Source organism: Coturnix japonica, chromosome 9, assembly GCF_054131305.1.
Source record: "Coturnix japonica strain WE chromosome 9, WE-NBRP24, whole genome shotgun sequence".
NCBI lineage: Eukaryota > Metazoa > Chordata > Aves > Galliformes > Phasianidae > Coturnix > Coturnix japonica.
In genome coordinates, this window is record NC_140671.1 from 1,761,835 (window position 1) to 1,779,216 (window position 17,382).

Here is a 17,382-nt window from a genome sequence, read left to right on the forward strand (position 1 = left end):
GTGCAAATAGGGCTCCAGGAGTGAAATCCCTGCCCCATTAGAGACTGCAAGCTCCATTTATGGCTGCTCCCTTTGACAGGGGGCCTAAGAGGGACGTTTCCTTTCTCATCGACTAGACTTCATCTGGACTCCCAGAACTGGTACTGCTGGAGAAAGTGTGGCTGGAACAGTATCTAACAACACACCTGCCCGTGTGCCCAGAAAATCTTTGATTTGTGACAGAATGAATTGAAGGCCTTGAACTTCTAATAGACCATTCTTGTACTCTTGCCCTTAGTCTGCTTGCCATCATCAGTAGGTAATTCTGAGTGTTTCCAGCAGAAATTGTTAGTTTCTGGTTAATTTGATTTAGGGGGCTGAGGTTTTACAATTAGGAAAACACAGCACACTGCGTAGGCAAAAGAAACCATGCTAAGCCCTCATCCATTGAAGAGAAGCCATGAACTCAGTCCTCCAAGCATGAGGAAATCCACAGAGGGGCTCAACTTTGAAAGACAAATGCGCAGCAAACCAGGCTTCACTGATCCTGCTGTTAATAGGACTGCTTGTTTCCTTTGATTCCTACGTGTTAGCTCAGCTGTGTTTTGGGACCGAACAAGATCTTTCCATTAGTTCAGTTTCAAACACATGGTAAATGACTCTGTGCCTGGAGCACCCCAGATTCCCGGGTGGTCTCTCTGCAGAGACTGGGGCTGCCTTGCTCTGAGATCAGGCAAGCAGCAGCTCGTTTGCATTGCTGTAGTTAGCACATGCTGGATAGCAGCAAAGCTAATTAGTGAGAGGAGGAGGAAGGGGAATCTCCCATGTGTCCCAGGTTAGAGGTTCTCACTGTGTTTTCACACCCCAAATCATGACATTTGTTGATGGAAGTGTGTGAAGTCTCATTAAAAGAATGCGGCTTGTGATGATCCTCAGTGGCTTTAATGAATCATTTGCGGCCTGGGTGACTCAGCCAACCCAGGACGGCAGCCAGCAGTCGGTCAGGGGAGCCCTGCTGCAGGCTGAGGCTTTGACATCACACATTGATATCGTGTGCAAAAGCACAGTGTTTTGTAAAGGCCAGATGTAACCCGTGTAAAGGCTGCGTACTTCCGAAAGAGCATTAATAGGACACCGGCAAGGAAAGCAAATCTGGCAATAGAGACAGATTTTTCTGGCCAAAAATATAGGCAAGTGGGTGGAAAGGCTGCACATCCAGGGTTTGTGTTTGAAAATGGATCTGATAGCAAGCTTGAAAAATGTGACCCTACGTTCACTAAATCCCACTTCTCCTTCTACAACTGCATGATATCTGCCTTCCCTTCCTTCCATGCTGTGGGAGTACATTCCTGTGGGAGGCAGATGCCCTGCCTGCTTGTGAGAGCATGCAAAATGGCATGCTGAGCTCTGTGCAGTGCACAAGTTCAATTCTGAGATAATACAGAATGGGGATGTCTTATCTAATACTGCTGGCAGTCTCTCCAGAGAGTCTGCACAGCAAAATTCACCTGCTTAGTATGGTGAATTTAAATCACTGGAGCACACTAGCAAAGCTCTCCTGTGCAGAACCTCATTCTGGACTAAAGTCCTTGAGTAATTATCCCGTAATAAAGTCACTTAAATTTTAGAATAGAGTGTCCATGTGGAGAAGTTATACAGGCACAGCTATAACAGACTAATTATTTTGTTATAGCTATGCCAGTCAATTTCTCAAGGCCTCAGTCACATGGGAAAGTTGAAATGATGTATTTTTTACAGTCTCCAGCAATTCTTTATTTTTTAATGTCCATTAGTGCTTGACTAATGCTGAATGATAGTGGAAATTCTCCGGGACAAAGAGAGCTCTCACCATTTCCTCGTGGTTATCAAAAGGATTTGGATCTTTCTTATTAAAGCAAATGTGTAATGAATTGCTGGTGATTGGGGGTTTATAGCTCCATTCACTGGGAACTATGGGCCCATTGTTTACTGAATTCAACGGAAATAGATGAAACCTATAAATTTCTAGAGCAGGTCCTTACTTCTCTGTGAGGCCATAAAAATCCTCAAGATTTTTGAAGCACACACTAAAAACTTATCAAGACACAAAATTCCCTTCTTCCCACTCAGTATTGGAAGAGACTGATATTTCAGCATAGGACATGATGACTATTCTTACCCACTTCAGGGCTGTAGGATACAGCCTAGTTCCTGAGTCATTTATTGCAAGACATATGCACCGTGATTCATTATTAATTCCAGTGGAAATAATACTTCAGGATAACACTGCACCTGCCAAAGGACAATTGCATTTTGGAGACTTCTGGAGAGATCTGCCTGAGCTTGCTTGAATCTGGAGATTAAAGCTTAATGGGAGCTCAGTGAGAGGATCCTCTCAGTGCTGTCTGGTGAGATGCTGTATGTAACACACAGAGGCCAACTGGATTTGTTTGTGGTCATATCTGAATTGAAGATATACTGAAATGGGGAGGGGCAGAGATCTCCATGCACACTAACACACTGTGTGGTTCCTGCAAGCACAGTGAGCTTCCTGGGGGTCTAAGGCTTGTGTACATGAAAGCAGATCCAATGCGTGCTTAGTTGAAAGTATGACTCAAAATGAAACCTGCCTGTAGTTGTTAAGTGTGCCTTACTGCTAAATGTTATCTAATTACATGTATGACTTCTGTCTTCTCAGAAAAGGAAATGAGGTTCTGTTTGAGGTTGGGGACTCCAACATGCATGTCTGAATGGAAATACCAACCAGGATGCACACCAAGAGCAGAGTCTAAGAGCAGAGCAGGCTGTGAAGCCACATATCTGTGTAGCTGGATGATCTTAGTGGGCTTTTTCAGCCTTGGTGATTCTATGATTCCTTTGTCAGCCCCTCCCGATAGCACCACATCTGAAGGAGAGCTGCTCTCAGCTCCAGCACTTTGTGCTGCTGTGTGAGCCCTTACCAGGCCAGAGAAGGCTGAGCCACATGGCCATACATTCAGCCTATATCTAGAGCTCAGCTCTTCGGCTGCTTCTCTGATTTTGGGTCATGTACACATGGCTGGAGAGGAAAGTTTGTGCTGCAGTGTGTGTACATGAAGGTGAACAGAAGGCCGTCCATTTCCAGGGCTGCCATGCAAAGGCTTAATGACGTTGCAGAATAACTGTGGAGTTATAACATGATGGGGCGTTTAAAATGTTGTCTCCTTCCAAGCATCGAGTGTTCAGTTCTGCCTTAAGGGGCCATTAGCTGATCGTCAAAGCACAATGAGATCCTTACGACTTGGTTTGAATAAACAGTCTCCATAAACGTTAACATTCTAATGGACGATTACGTTCCTATTTAGCCACCAGAAGCATTCATTTCCACCGATGCTATTTCCGTCCTCACCGAAAGAATTAAATAACGATTTGGCACTTAGGGCCGCTCAAAAGATCTTTCAAACAAACAACTTTTTTGTGCGGCGCGTGCACAGATGGAGCTGCCCGACAGCAGCAGGGCTCGAGCGGAGCTCGTCCACCCCCGTGCAGCAGTGCAAACCCTTGCAGCGCTGCTCCGTGGCTTTCACGCTGCCGTGGTAGCCGTGCCCCAGGCATCGGGGCAGGGAGGCTGCGGGCATCCTGGGGCTGTGCAGTGCTCTGTCCCCCTCTTGTGGCAGCGAGCCGGAGGCCGGAGGAGCTGCAGGGTTCAACGTGCGGTGCTGAGCTCGGTGCTGAGCTCGGTGCTGAGCTCGGTGCTGATGGGTCGCCTCGCGCCCGCCGCCCTGCGGGACCCGGCCAACGGCCCGAGGGATGCTCTGCCCCCAGCTCGAACCGACGGCCTCGTAAAGAAACGTAAGGCATGTGTGGTACCGGCTGTGCTCGTTGAATTTTGCCTCCGTGGTGTGTAGACGATGGGCCAGAAAAGATGGAATTTGGATTTTGCTTTGCTTTGCAGGGCCGCGTGTGAGCAGGCAGGTGCAGGGCCGACCTCAGAGAAGACGAGGAGTTTCACTTGGGCTGAGGACACGCCGGGATCTGGTGCGAGGTATGTTGCACAAGGACTCCTTGCCTCCCTTTGCCCTGGGCAGTCTTATCCCTCTGCAATTCCTGCTGCTTGATGTATTCTGAGAGCCTTGAGGTGAGCCCTTGGTGTGGCATGAACCTTTTGGACCTGCCTTGCTCCTCTTTGCACACAGCAGAACAGAGACTGTGTCTTTAAGAGGCACAATGATGTGAGAATGCTTTTCTTCTGCTTTGGAGAAGTACTTATTAGGTTTGATGGATCAGTTATTTGATCCAGCGTGACAGATGGATGCAATGTTTTTGTCTATGACTAAGCCTACAGAGGTTGCATAAATATCTTCGTAGTAAATGCTCTGATTTTGCTGTGTGTATACATGGAGGTGGGTATATGCGGGTTTTCTTTGTTTGTTTGCGTAACAGAAATGCTGAGTACAGCTCGAAGCAATGATTGGTGGGAAAGCAGGGCTAACCCAGGGAAGCTCGGGTGCATGCAGTGTACCTGAGTGACTGGAAGGGGGGGAGGCAGAATCCTCCCCTTCCCAGACCTCGTTTAAGGGCTGGCAGTGGAGATGAGGCCTTCTAAAGGTAAGTAGCTTCTTTCCTATATTTTTTTTGCCCATGATGGTTGTGTTTGTGCAAATCCTTATTTGCTGCAGCCTGGGATCTTGGTCCTCTATTGTTGTTGTGCTTTCCATCATGTTACAGCTGCCTGGTGTGTTGTGGAAGGGCAACTCATGGATGGTGCAATCCTATCCTTGGCTGGTGCAGCCTGGTAACAGTAACTGGCTGCAGTAGTTAGGCAGAAATTATATTTCTGTGAAGGAATGAATTTCTTAAGGAGCTGATTGTCCTTATTGTGGGGTTCCCAGGCTGTCCTCTGAATAGAATTGCTGCTATTGCCTTCTGTTGTAAGCAGACACCTAAGCTGCTTGGTAGCGAGCTTGCCTTTGAACTCGTATCAAGAAATACCAGTTGAAATAAGAGTTTTCTAACTATTCTTAAAACACTTTTCCTGTGAAACCAGTTCCTGTACAAACAGTTTTTACATGGGTGCTTGTAATGTTCATGTCACAGGGCATCATTAAAGATCTTTACAAGAACTGTTAACAAGTCTTGACTGCACATTTCAAAGGGCTGCACTTAGCCACGAGGAAGGATGGATTTTAATAATGGATTGGGCTGTCAATGCAGTCTTTATTTCTTTTTTTTTTCCCTAGTCGGCAGATCTAACCCTGCACTGGAAACTCAGTTGAGCAAAGATCATTGGTTTCTGGTTCTACCATTGCCTTACAATAACGTTTAATTCTAAGAGAAGGTTAACAAAGGCCTTGGGCAGTTTGGAGGCACTTAGCTCCAGATCAGACCCCTGCTCATATCCTGTCTGGTCCTTGAGATGGTGATACAAAAGAGCTCCTGGCTGGAAAGCTTTCTGAATGCATATACAAATTGTTCTTTGCACTGCTGAGAAATGCCTGTTTCTACTGTGCTGAGCCCCAACCTGAGCAAGACCAAAAAAAAAAGGTGAAATAGTTCCAGTCCTTTTACAGAGACTTAACCAGATCCAGCAGTAATTGGAAGAGAGGTGACATGAAAAGAGCTGACCAAAACATTGTCTTCTGGGAATTGAATTTTGCACATACAAGATGGGAAAATGGAAGGAGGGAAATTACCTGGTGATAAGTTACTAATTGAGTCTTGGAAGGTAGCTGTAAGGCTAAGGATTTATGTGTAGGGTGAGCCAAGAGAAAGGAAAATCCAATGTCTGAAGGGGTAGTAGTTGCCAAGGTACAGCAACAGTAGAAAACTTAAAGGAGAGTTTGAGATGCTCACAGTAAAAATGAGCGTGAAGGTGGGTCCAACTGTCTCAAGCCAGGTCCATTCCGCCTCCTGTTGTCTGTGATTAACTTCAGCTCTTGACATATTTCATGCTGGGAACTCCTCAACTCCTGGTGGCCAGAGGTTAACTTGGATGAGAGCTGGCTTCACTAAAATGTGCCTACTTTCTCAAGACTAGGTTTGTGCTCTTAACAGATGTCTAATTCTCTTTTCCCTCTAGGCCAGGGAGGTTAATTGGAGGAAAGTGACTGTACATCGGGCCCAAGAGCCTCCTACAGAGATACTTGGCACAAATAAATCAGCCTATTTTTGATGAATAACAAGGCCCCAAAGGCTCTAGTTCTTGCTGCCTGCACAAATTGCAGGTATAAATTTCACAGCTGATCACAGGGACTCCAGAATTCAATTAACTCTCTGCTCATTTAAAAAAAAAAAAATGCTGCCTGCCTATTTAATTATGAGTGTCACTGATACTACATATGCTGTTCTGGAAAACTCCAATTAATAAAACATTGCATCATTAATATGAGTGACAGCATGAAACCTGTGACTCTAAGGAGTCTGTCCTGAACCTCTGCAATGACAGACCTGGAGTTCTGTTGTTCTTTTCAGACCTGGGTGATGCTAAGGGAGCTGAGATGGTCTCCGTGTTTTGTACGCTGCACTGATTTGGGTGGTAGTTGGGTGGTGCTGCCAACTGCTGGTTTGCACTGCCTGGTAACTAGGCAACATTCTGAGGTCTCCAGTTTTGGGGATGGGGAATGGAGACCCGCTGGGCAGAAATCTGCAGGCAAAGGTCAGGTGAGGAGAACACTGCAGTGTTCTTGCTTGGAGAATGGCTAGGATAACACTGCTGTGTTCTCCTGGTACTGCTTTTACCATGTGAAAGTGCCTTTCACTGCCAGGAAGGGTGTTAACCAAAGCTGTACGACTAACCACTTCTGTGTAGAACATTTCATTTTCAAGTGTTCTTGATTTTAAATTTAGCTCAGTCTCAAAGAGCTATCAATAAACAGACATGTTTCATTTTGACTTTCTAAGGTGTCTCTTGTTTTAAGCCCCAGTAATCTGTCTTGTTTGTTCTCCGCCTCTGTCCTGACCCTTCTCTCTGGATCTCACACGTTGCCAGCTGCGTTACTGGGAATTGTCTCCAATTTTTGCTGCTGCATCTTCCCACCCCCTGAGTGTGCCTGTGCCAAATGACTCTTAAACAACCTGAAGTGTGGAAGTCATTGGCCTTTCTCCCCAGACCATCCATTCTTCCTTAATCACTCACTGTAACCCACCATGATTCTAGTCTAGCATTTTATTTACTCTTTCTTTAGGTGATGTCTAATCTATGCCTGTTCTGTGTATAATAGCAAATTCCTGACTGCTTTCTTCCCACACTCACACTTTCCCTTTCCTCAGCAGCTCTATTTCTGACTACAGCAATCTTCTTTCCAGTGGTGGTGAAAACAATCTTGCTGCTTTAGCCAGAGGCAGATGTCACCCCGGATTAGATGTCACGGCTCTGTCACTGCTCCAGCTCCTCGCATCTCCCCGAGATTTCCTCACTTGTCACCAGTGCATTTGGCAAATGTGTGTCCAGATGCTGTTCTGAGATACTGTTAGTCCCTTTGGTCACCTCTTCTTTTTCTGATCCTCGACCGTAAGCAATTTGACTTTTTGCCCTTCTACATCCTCTTGTTCCCTGTCCTTGGTCAGATGTGCAGCTTTCACTGCCCACGTGCCATGTTTAAATAGAACAGTTTGCTCCTGAAAGCAGCCTATCATCCAGTACAAGGCAGCAGTGGCTGTGACAGCACTCAGCTTGGAGAAGCTGACTGGTACAAGCAAGGATTTTTTCCTTCTATGGAAAAGTGGAGCTCCTTACTGCTTTTGTCTCCTGTTGTGGCTCTTTGTGCAACTTGCTTGTTCTCTAAATACTGGCTTTCATCTGCAAAGTAAGGATAGAGTAAGCCATGTGAATGTGTGAACAGTGTGTACAGGAGTTGCCACTGATTAGGAGAACGGGTCCAAGTCCTTGTTTTGGCAGTACATGACACGTAGTCTGTCCTATGGGAGGATCACAGGCTGTTTCTGGCTATAACAAGACTAGTACCTGTTCAAACTGTTCTGCAGAGTTTTGATCGTTGTGAAATAACACCTTGCAATGAAGAAAACACACTGTTAGACTTCCTGACCAACTGCAGCTATGCCTGTATGTTGTTACAGTTACTTGTCTTGTAAGGCTACAAGGCAGAAGCTCTGACCTTCCTGCCATCTGTAGTCTGCTGTGGAAGCCGGGGACAAGTAGAAGTTGTGAGCTGCTTTTATCTGTACCCCAGAACAGCAACAACTTCACTAGAGGAGCTGCACTGCGCAGCCTTCCCTCACACCTGCTTTTCTGAGAGCATTGCTCATCTGTAGTGAAATTCCTTGTAACGCTGGAGGAAATATGGATGTGAGAGTGCAGCTCAGTGATATGCAGGTAACAGAGCTTCCAGTAAAAGGCTCTGACAGCTCCTGCCTGCAGCTTTCCTGGCTTTGAAGCTGGACTTTCACAAGCCAGCCTTGCCAAGGTGTTACCTTTATCCTGATAGCTACATTTCCCACATTTAGAAGGTCCTCCCCCAACCATTTCCTGCTCCCTTTCCCTCTTCCTTCTCCAAAACAACCCTGGCACCAAGCAGCTGGGGCAGACAGTCAGAAACTGCATGCTTCAGGAACCAGGGGATGGAGAGAGGTCTACTGGTGCTGCCTGATACCTGGGTCTTACCCTGGTGAGCTGTGGGTGAGATGGCTGGTGGTACCTGCAGCTGGAGATAGGGCACTGTGTCTTGCTTGGTATGAGTCCTCCCAGCACGCACTCAGCTGAACCTGAGCTGTCTTTTTCCTGCACGTCTTGGCCTCAGGGCAGCTTGTTCTCTTTACAAGATGCAGCCCTTTTATCTGTGTAGCCCAGGGACAGAAAGGCACTGCTGTTTGCTTCCTCTGAGAGGAGGGGGAGAAAATTCTTTGTTTTCTGTGTAGTAAGCTTTGGCCTAAGGGCATTTGGGAGCCAACTTTCATCACTCTTTGTCTGTAATAGATAGCAGGGAGCTGCTAGTGCAGGGACTCCCAGCTCCCTTTCTTAATTTCCTTGTTTTGGGAGGGTATTCCAAACCAATGCATTCCAATCATCCTTTTCTGCCCTTTGAGGACACTTAACACACTGTCAGGGAGGACAGGAAGCCCTCAGAGTGCTGCTGACTGCTGTGTGCAGTCTGTTCTCAACATGCAGCAAAAGAACAGCAAAGTATTTAGGATTGATTGTAAGGGCATAGCAGCGTGCTTGCCAAGGCTCACTTTGTTCTCTCGGACAGGTTAGAAGAAGGACATGTACTCCATGCTTGCTGGTGCCTTTCCCCTCAGTTTGATGCCATTTACCACTCCAGAGATTATCTGAATACCGCTGTGTACTTGTAACTTGAACTTTCTGTTGAGTGCTATTGACCAGGCTTCACCAGAGCATCTCCAAGGTGACAGCGCTTATGAATGTAGCTGATACTGCATTATAACACGCTGAACCTGAGCTAGATCTGGAGGCCTGGGATTCTGGTTCAGTTTGGATTGGCATCAAACTCAGAGGCTTATCTGAACCTGGAGATGGGAATCAAAAGCATGTGAGAAGCAGTGTTCCCAGGAGGCTCCTAGAACTTGTGCTGCTGTGCTGAGGCTGTACATAAGGTATTCACTTTTGTTTCAGCACTGTGTGTCTCTCCCAGCCTGAAATCAGAAAGGAAAGGGGAGGATGGGGGGTGAAAAACACACAACAAAAACAGAAGACTGAGAGGGTGTGTGGCTGGAACTTCATCTTCACATTCCCTTGGTATCTGCATGTTCAGGGTGTGTATATTTTTCTTCTACACATCTGTTTATTCTGAGCAGCGTTTAGGTGAAATAAAGCTGACTTGAGTACTTACTCAAATGACAAAGATTTGGGGTTTGACTTTTGATGAAGTGTGGTTCGCTTTTCTTCTAATGTTTCCACAGCTCTGCTTGCAGCTGGGATCAATTGCAAAGGTGCCAAAATAAATCAGGAGTTGGGCTTCTTCAAGCCTGACACAAAGAAAATAAGAAAGCAAGACGGCCTGTTGTTAACTGAAGTGTTTTCTTACTTCATGGTGCAACAATCCGTCTAAAAGGAATCCAGCAGTCAGAATAGCACAGAGCATCTCTTTCCTTCCATCCCTTTAGGGAAGCTCTGAGGATAATCACTGGGCCTTATTAATCTATGTCTTAGAGGTCCTGGGACCTTTAGATAAATGCTGAAGCAAAACACACAATAAGATGATACCTCTTTATTTTTTTTTCCTTCTTCTGGAAGGGCACTGCAATAACCAGAGAGCTGTACTGCTTTGAAAGAGATGTCACCCACTGTGGTTCACAAAGAGAGGTCCCACTCCTAGGGATGTTGTTAACCAATGTACTGTGCTGGGATTATGGGTGTATGTATAAAATCTCACTGATGTACTAAAACATTGAAATCTATCGTGTAATTCTCTCCTCTCTGCCTGTATCTATAGCATGCAAAACAGTCCCTAAAGACTGCAAACAAATGCCCTGTGTCAAGGCCTTGTGCTGAATGAACTTGACTTTCCTCCTTGACAAAAACTGCATCCTGTAGCGTCAGCTTTGAAGGAGATGACAGAAACCAGAATCCAAATTTACCATGGCTTGTGGCTATTTCAAGCCTTTTGCTGTCAGCTGAAGCTGAACTTCATCATACTCTAATTAGAAATCTTAGCTGGCTGGAGGATGGGATGGCTTCACTGGAAGCCTTGGCAATGCACCTAAATAAACAGTCTTCACATCCCGCTGTTTTCCCCCTATAGAATCCTGTGTTAGTTACTGTGCTAATACATAGGGGGTGGAGGATTAGCGTCTCACAGCCAGTCTAAATACTACAGATGACTACTTAGGTTAAGGTGCTCAGGTTCTGAAATTCATTGAGCCTTTTTCAGTACCTTGATTTGGTGGTCGTGTGTACTTTTTGTTCTATCCATACAATCTGCTCATGGGTGGTAGGCTAATTATGGAACTCTTACAGGTTAATTAACCTTCAGACCTTTGAAAACAATATATTGGATCAAACTACATGTGTTGCTTAGTTTGGGCAAGGCTTTTCACCCCCATGTATTGAGACACTGGTGTGAAGCTGTACCTGGACACTGGCCTTCTGGGCATGATGCTCGTTTCTGCCAGATGTGGTGAGGGCAATATCTGACTGAATTGCATGGTAGCTGGCCCAGTTACACTGGCAGTGCTGGAAGCGTGTTCTTGAAAGCAGGACTTGGCACTGTTTGCTACCACCTCTCTACACTGGCTTTGTATGCTCTGGTTCTTGGCACCAAGTTTCTGCTACTGTAAATAGGGTGGAATAATGCTGGGCAACAAATCTTTTATAACCCAGTAAAATTAGGAGGTGGAAAGGTCTTTAAATGGGTGATTTAACTTGTCTGGAACAGTTATGAAATTGTGCTTGGAGACAGAGCAGGGTATGTAGGGTAGGTGTCCCCTTCTCTGCCTTGTTCATTCATACTTATGGGAGGGGGTGGGGGGAGAACCAGAATTCCTTCAGGCTAAAACAAAGCACTTCAACCTCTTCCTTTCCCCTACAGCTCCAGCTTTGGAACACCTCACCCCAATTTGGATGTGCAATAAATCACAAAAGCTTTTGGCACTGCCAAAATTGTACTCTTTACCCCACACTCCAAATTCACTCAGCTCCATTTAGTACATTTTTTTGGCATAGATAACTGGACTTCATGCTGTGGAGAATATTTGTTTCTTAATAGAACGTGGAGCAGAAGTGGAATTGTGCTGGTTGTGTATGTTTTGCCTTCTCAAGATTAGCCCCAAGCAATTATCTGACTGTGGCCTGTGCCAGAAAAACACAACAGAACAATTTTAGCAGTGCCAACGAAAACTCCAGAATGTGTTGCACTCAAGGGTGTAATTTTAGATTCTGTTTTCAAGTAGTATTTCTGTGACATCACTGACTTTAGGAAAAATAATACCCTAGGGCTTGCTTTACAAACAGGATAGAGCTTTATGATTTGGCAGCTTTCTGTAGGCAGAAAGACAAACGTTCATCGCTTAAAACCTCTGTGTGACAACAGGCTTTGCTCCCTATCAGAAGTTAAAAGCAATAAGAAAAAGTTAAGACTTCTGTGGGAAGGGAGTTGGTAGGTACTTGTCTGCTGCTCTCAGGGCAGGGATGCTCAGCTCATCTCCAGGAAAAGCTGAGCTCTGTGAAGATTTGTTTTGGGAGTGAAAATACTCCTGGTTAAATTCTCCATGTGCAGTGTTGCCCCAGGCAAATTTGGGGCTTTCAGAAGTACAGTCCTTTCTACTTGTGCTGCTTCTTGTCTGTAGGCACAATACAGCCGTACACAAACTCAGTGTTAGGATGGAGAGGCTCTGTGGTCCACCCAGGAGGCTCCAGCTGCCTTCCAGAGCCCCACCATGAGGACGCAGCCCATCTGGAATCTGTTTGGATTTGGATGTAGCAGTGACACTCCCAATGTGCCTAGTGTAGAGCTCTGATGTCAGGGCATGTTTGATTTCTTTACTTCCTTTTTGAGATCCCTGTTGATTGTAGGGCTACAAAGGGCCCTATGAATCTGTCTGGTCCTTCTCCCCATTGTGTCTGGGGTCAATAGGTGTTTGGAAGATAGACTGAGGGCTTCTTGGCAGACCTCTGAAGCTGAGGTGCTGTGGTCTCTCCTATTCAACAACTTTGTTCTCTCTGGTAGAAAGCATTTTCTTCACTGTAACCCAAACTTCCCTTCCTATAATTGTCAGCCCATCACTTCACTGTATCGCACTCAAATTGCAGACAGGAGAAGGACTTTCCAGCACAGTCAGACATTCTGCATTTGACCTTTATGGGGCTCTCCTTTCTTCCCCCACCCATCCTGGTCATTTCAGTAGTTCGTACCTTTTTTTCTGTGCAAGCCCTTTCCACTCTAGAAGGCTCTGTAGGCTCAGTGGATACTTTGAGGTTTGTGAAATAACTTGTTCCCCTTCAGCAAGGGATTTCTCATGACCAAGATGTGTTCCAGCTTTAGGGCAAATCATGCTGCAACCTTTCCTTTGTTCTGTGCCCCCCAGCATACACAAGTGGAAAACTGGTTGCATTAACCAGGATGAGTCATTTGTGGCTTGAAGGAGAAGTGATGACACCAGCTCTGTCAGCAGCTGCTTGATTCAGCACACTCCCAGGAATTCACCAACTTTGTTAAATTGGTCAGATTACACACGCATTTCTTTAGCAATCAGCTCCAGTGATCAGATTGGGGTTGTTTCCAGGGTACGTTGGTGCATCTGGCACATCGTGGCTCATGTTGCTTGCCCGCAATCCTGTCTGGCAAGCTTGGGCACAGCAAATATCACCCGAATGAGAAGGCTCATTGTTTGCTGCAGTGGCCAGACGCAGGCATCAAGTTGCCTCTGGGGTGTGTGAACTAATACCTCTGTTCCAGAAAACACGTGAAGCTCATGCTGATTTCCATGAAAGTGAATAATTTGCTGTGAGCGTGAAGAGGGAGGGGCTGCGTCTTCCCCTGAATGTGTGCAATGTCCAAGAATCTTGGGCACTGTTGTAATATAAATAACAGATCCTCATAGTCTCATCAGCTCGTAGACTCCCTTGGGGAACTTTGCATTCTTCTGTAAATATGAGCTTTGTGGGAGAAGTCTGATGCTCCACCAGCATGTGAGAATTTCCTTCCCAGTTGGCATGAAAAGGCCATAAATCTGAGGAGATGCAAACCCTTCCCCCTGCCCATTCTAATAAAATTAATGGGCGTTCAGTTGAGCCAAAACAAAGAGTGGTTTCCCTCAGGCGAAGTTGTCTTTTTCTGCTGTTTTGTTTTGTTTTTAAGGCATTTTAGCATTGGGATAGGAAAAAACTTGTTTAAATCCATCTTTAATAATGCAGTGTGTCCAGGGGAAAGGAACTGTATGCTCTCCTCTGCTTTGGGCTTTCAGCTCTCTGGGAGTAAAGACTGAAAGACAAACAAGGGCTGATACTAACACAGATAAGGGTGACCTTGACCTACGTAGTGATCTGTGTGACCCTGTGCAGTCTGAGTGGTTCCTTAATGGGGGACTTTCTGACTGTTCCTCTGCTGGAGGGATCAGCTTTCTTGCTTTGCCTGCAAAGCTCGTCTTTCTCCTCATTTTCCACCTCCTTGTTGTAGAGATGTTTTGAAGGGATAGTAGCAGGCAGCTAATAACGGATAGTCACTAAATCATTCTCTTCTGTGCCTCTATCTTCATGCAAAGTGTTGCAAGTGCCAAATACAACTGGGAGCTGGGATGCAGAATTCCTGTGGTCTCCCATGGATATTCAAGTGTTGGGCATTGGGAGATTGGGAGCCATTTTTTTATGGTGTGTGTTTGTGCTTAATATTTCTAAGAATCAGTAGTTGAGAGCAGCAGGATGGCTGGGACAGGAGAGGCTGTGGTGCTGGACTGAGGAGGCTGCAGCCTGGGGGAGAGGGCAGCACCATGGGATGCTGCCTCATCCTCTTGCCTTCTCCCTTTTCTCCTACTTGTAACAGTAGTCCTGCTAGAGGAACAGCAGTCTGGCAACTCCATTCTTTTCTATGGCTGCCCTTGAGCTATCTGAATTCAAAAATCCTCTCTAGGTACTGTGTGCGATTATTTTTTTTCCCTTTCTCTCTCTAGATTTGATCTACAGCTATTCTAAATGCAGCTCGCTGCTGGAAATAGTTGCTGAGAGCAATGTGATATAGCAAGGATTTCATTTCTTTTTTTTCCACTCTTTTATTTTCTGCCTTAACCTTCTGTACCCTGCTATTGATAGTTCTGATGTGTTTGACTGGGAGTATGGAATTCTTCACCTTGAGGCACCAGTCCTGCTGGATCCCAAATGTGCTAATGCTCATTTACAGCAACATCAGCTGGCACGTGGCAAGTGAGCTTTGATCCTACAGCAAAGGCTTACCCGCTAAATGTCTGCAAGGGTGTTAGTGTCCCCAAGGGTTAGGCTCAGCATATGTTTGCACAGGGAAAGGGTGGATGTCTGAAAGCATTTTTCAGCATTTTCCTGGGTAGGTTATGAAGGGAGACAGTGTTACGTACTACTTTTGGATGAGGAAGAAAAAGAAACCTGCAACCCAACCCCCGATTTATATCCCAAGGTTCTATAAGCCTGTTGCATGTTCCCTTTTTAGAAAGCTCTGGTTCTTGCACCTGGAAGAGGAAGCAAGAGGTAAAGCTGCCTGCCTGATCTTTCCTTTTTGTCATCCTCTTGCAGTGAATTTTTGCTCTAGCCTGGAAACAAGGAAGAGCTGGGTGGGTGATGGTGAAACAATCATCACTTAAAGCTATTTGCTGATAATGAGTCACTCTTCACGGAGTCCCAATCTGTTCTTCCTTCTGTCAAATACTCAGAATACAGCGAATCCACTTGCTTTGCTGCAGAATTTTCTAAAGGATGGATTCTAGCAGGAAGAATTGCTAAGAAAGAGGAAAGAATGTGTTTGTGGGAGGGAATTAATCAAGAGATGCCTCTTAGTGCCAAACATGAACACGAACTTCCTGATAGCTCAGATGAGGAGCTACAAGAGTTACCATCAGTCAACAGGCTGCACTGAATTCCTGTCACCTTTATGCCTCAGCTGAAAGTGGAGCCTAATGCAAACCATTTAGGCTGGTTTTGAGCAGAGCACCCAAGAGCCTGGATGGTGAGTAGTTTCTGTACATTGCCTGTTGCAATGGTAACTCAAGCCTGACCTGCAGAAATGCACACTATACCCAGCAAAATGGAAAATAAGGCTTGCATGATACCAACAGGCAGCTATGATTTGCTTCCCTTGCAGTTCCAATTGCAACGATTTATAGTCAATATCTTGATAAATGCCATCTGGTGTGTTAAGTACTGTCTGGCCTGTGCTGTGCTAGGGTGGCTATGATGTCTTCCTTGATATGATTCCTGCAGTAATAGGCTGGTCCTGTAGGTTTCAATGAAAACTCAATTTTCTTATAACAAGGTTTAATGGGAAGTTTATTGGAGTATTGATAACAGAAAATGCAATAGATACATGTTCAAGAGTTAATATATTTCAAGACATTAGAGCATACACTGCATCTTTATCACTGTCAAATTCAATTAAGGCTTTCATTATAAATAAAAAGAGGTGGTCATTCAAATGCTGGAACTTGTAAGCAAGGGTAGGTCTGAAAATAAGTGCTAAGCCAGATAGAGGACACAAAATCAGAAGGAGAATTCAGAGGTTTCAAGAATCACACTGGCCTCTGCTGTAAACTCAGATGTTGGTTTGACAGCCTCTGAGTGAGTTGGGGGCCAGGGACCTGTGTCCTCAGCTGAAACAACCTGTTGGAGGTCCCAGTGTGTGGGTGCAGCTTTACCAGTGCCTGTGGTATGCTGCTCTCCATCCACTCATCACAAATCCAGTGAGACCTTGCAGCAGCACGTTACTGCCTGTCAGTATATCCTGGTTGTACTCTACCGCTTCAAACGCAATAATCCTTCTTGCAGATCAGATAGACGGTAATCCTCCTTTACAAGGGAGAGCACAATGGGCCTCTGCCGTCAGACATGATGTAATCCTGCTGCATCAGATAGAGCACTTCTTTCTACATCACGTGAAATGCTTTCCTCTGTCCTCTAGCACCAGCCTGCAGCCCCTTTCTGTAAGATGACTTTCCCAGCTGTACAGGGTTCTTCTCCAGGCTGGAAGCAATAAAACCCCTCACACCTTACCATGCTCTGCTATAATGTGTGTCCCTAGGAATGATAGCAATGGGTAAAGGGAAATCTCTGCTCTGTATGTGAGGTGCTCTATGGAGTAGAGGCCCATGTTTTCCTTGTGTAAGACTAAATGAGGTTTGGTGATTGGGTGTTACCTGACTGCGGCACCTCTTGCTTGCAATTCTCCATGGAGCCAATGCTGTGCAAGCTGTCAATGTTGTATAGCCTGTCTCTAAGCTGTGATGGGAACAGGCGTTGCAGATATCTTGCATTAGATGCCGTGTGAATGATGTCTGTGTAGTGTTCAACAGCTGCCAGCTCTCCCAGCTGTGCCCTGCTCCTCCTGGTAGCTCAGGTGTGTTTGCCTGATCCTGCACAGACTGTTGTTTTATAATCCTTCTGCTGTGGGTGATACAGGAGAACTATCTTTGCACGAATGTTCTCTCTAACCTTTCTCTAACCCTTCCTGTGAGTCCCAAGCACTGTAAATCCTTTTCCCTTTAAGTACAGATTGCTGGTTTCTCAGCTGGAAAGAGAAGATGCTGTCATATGGAAGGAAAGCTTGTATCCTATCGCTCTCCTAATCCTCCAGTCTGCTAGAAGGCAGCTACACATCCTGCCTGATTGAATACCTGCCTTGTAATTCAATCTAGGGGTTCCGCTGCCATTCATAAATAGATTATGTTGCCGTGCTGCCGTACAGTGAGGCAGGCAGCTCGATGGAATGGTGGGTCTATTCAATCCAGGCAGCACAGGATGTTGGCTTTTTTTCTCCCTGTCTCTGTTATAGGGAACTAGAGGAGGAACTGAACCAG

At 45.7% G+C, this 17,382-nt stretch overlaps 1 protein-coding gene and 1 long non-coding RNA gene across 2 annotated transcripts in view; one reads left to right on the plus strand and one right to left on the minus strand.

Moving 5' to 3' along the window:
- Positions 1–3,892: 3,892 nt before the first annotated feature.
- The window catches only part of GALNT9 (polypeptide N-acetylgalactosaminyltransferase 9), a 309,645-nt gene continuing 296,155 nt past the window's right edge, over positions 3,893–17,382 (plus strand). The window contains exon 1 of the mRNA XM_015877661.3: positions 3,893–3,982. The gene's annotated coding sequence lies outside the window, so the exon portion shown is untranslated. The remainder of the gene's footprint in view (positions 3,983–17,382) is intronic.
- LOC107321090 (uncharacterized) lies at positions 5,154–6,483 on the minus strand. The gene is made up of 3 exons (XR_001558456.3): positions 6,385–6,483; positions 5,791–5,906; positions 5,154–5,458 (listed from the first exon to the last, which is right to left on the minus strand). It is a non-coding gene; the product is annotated as an uncharacterized LOC107321090 (long non-coding RNA).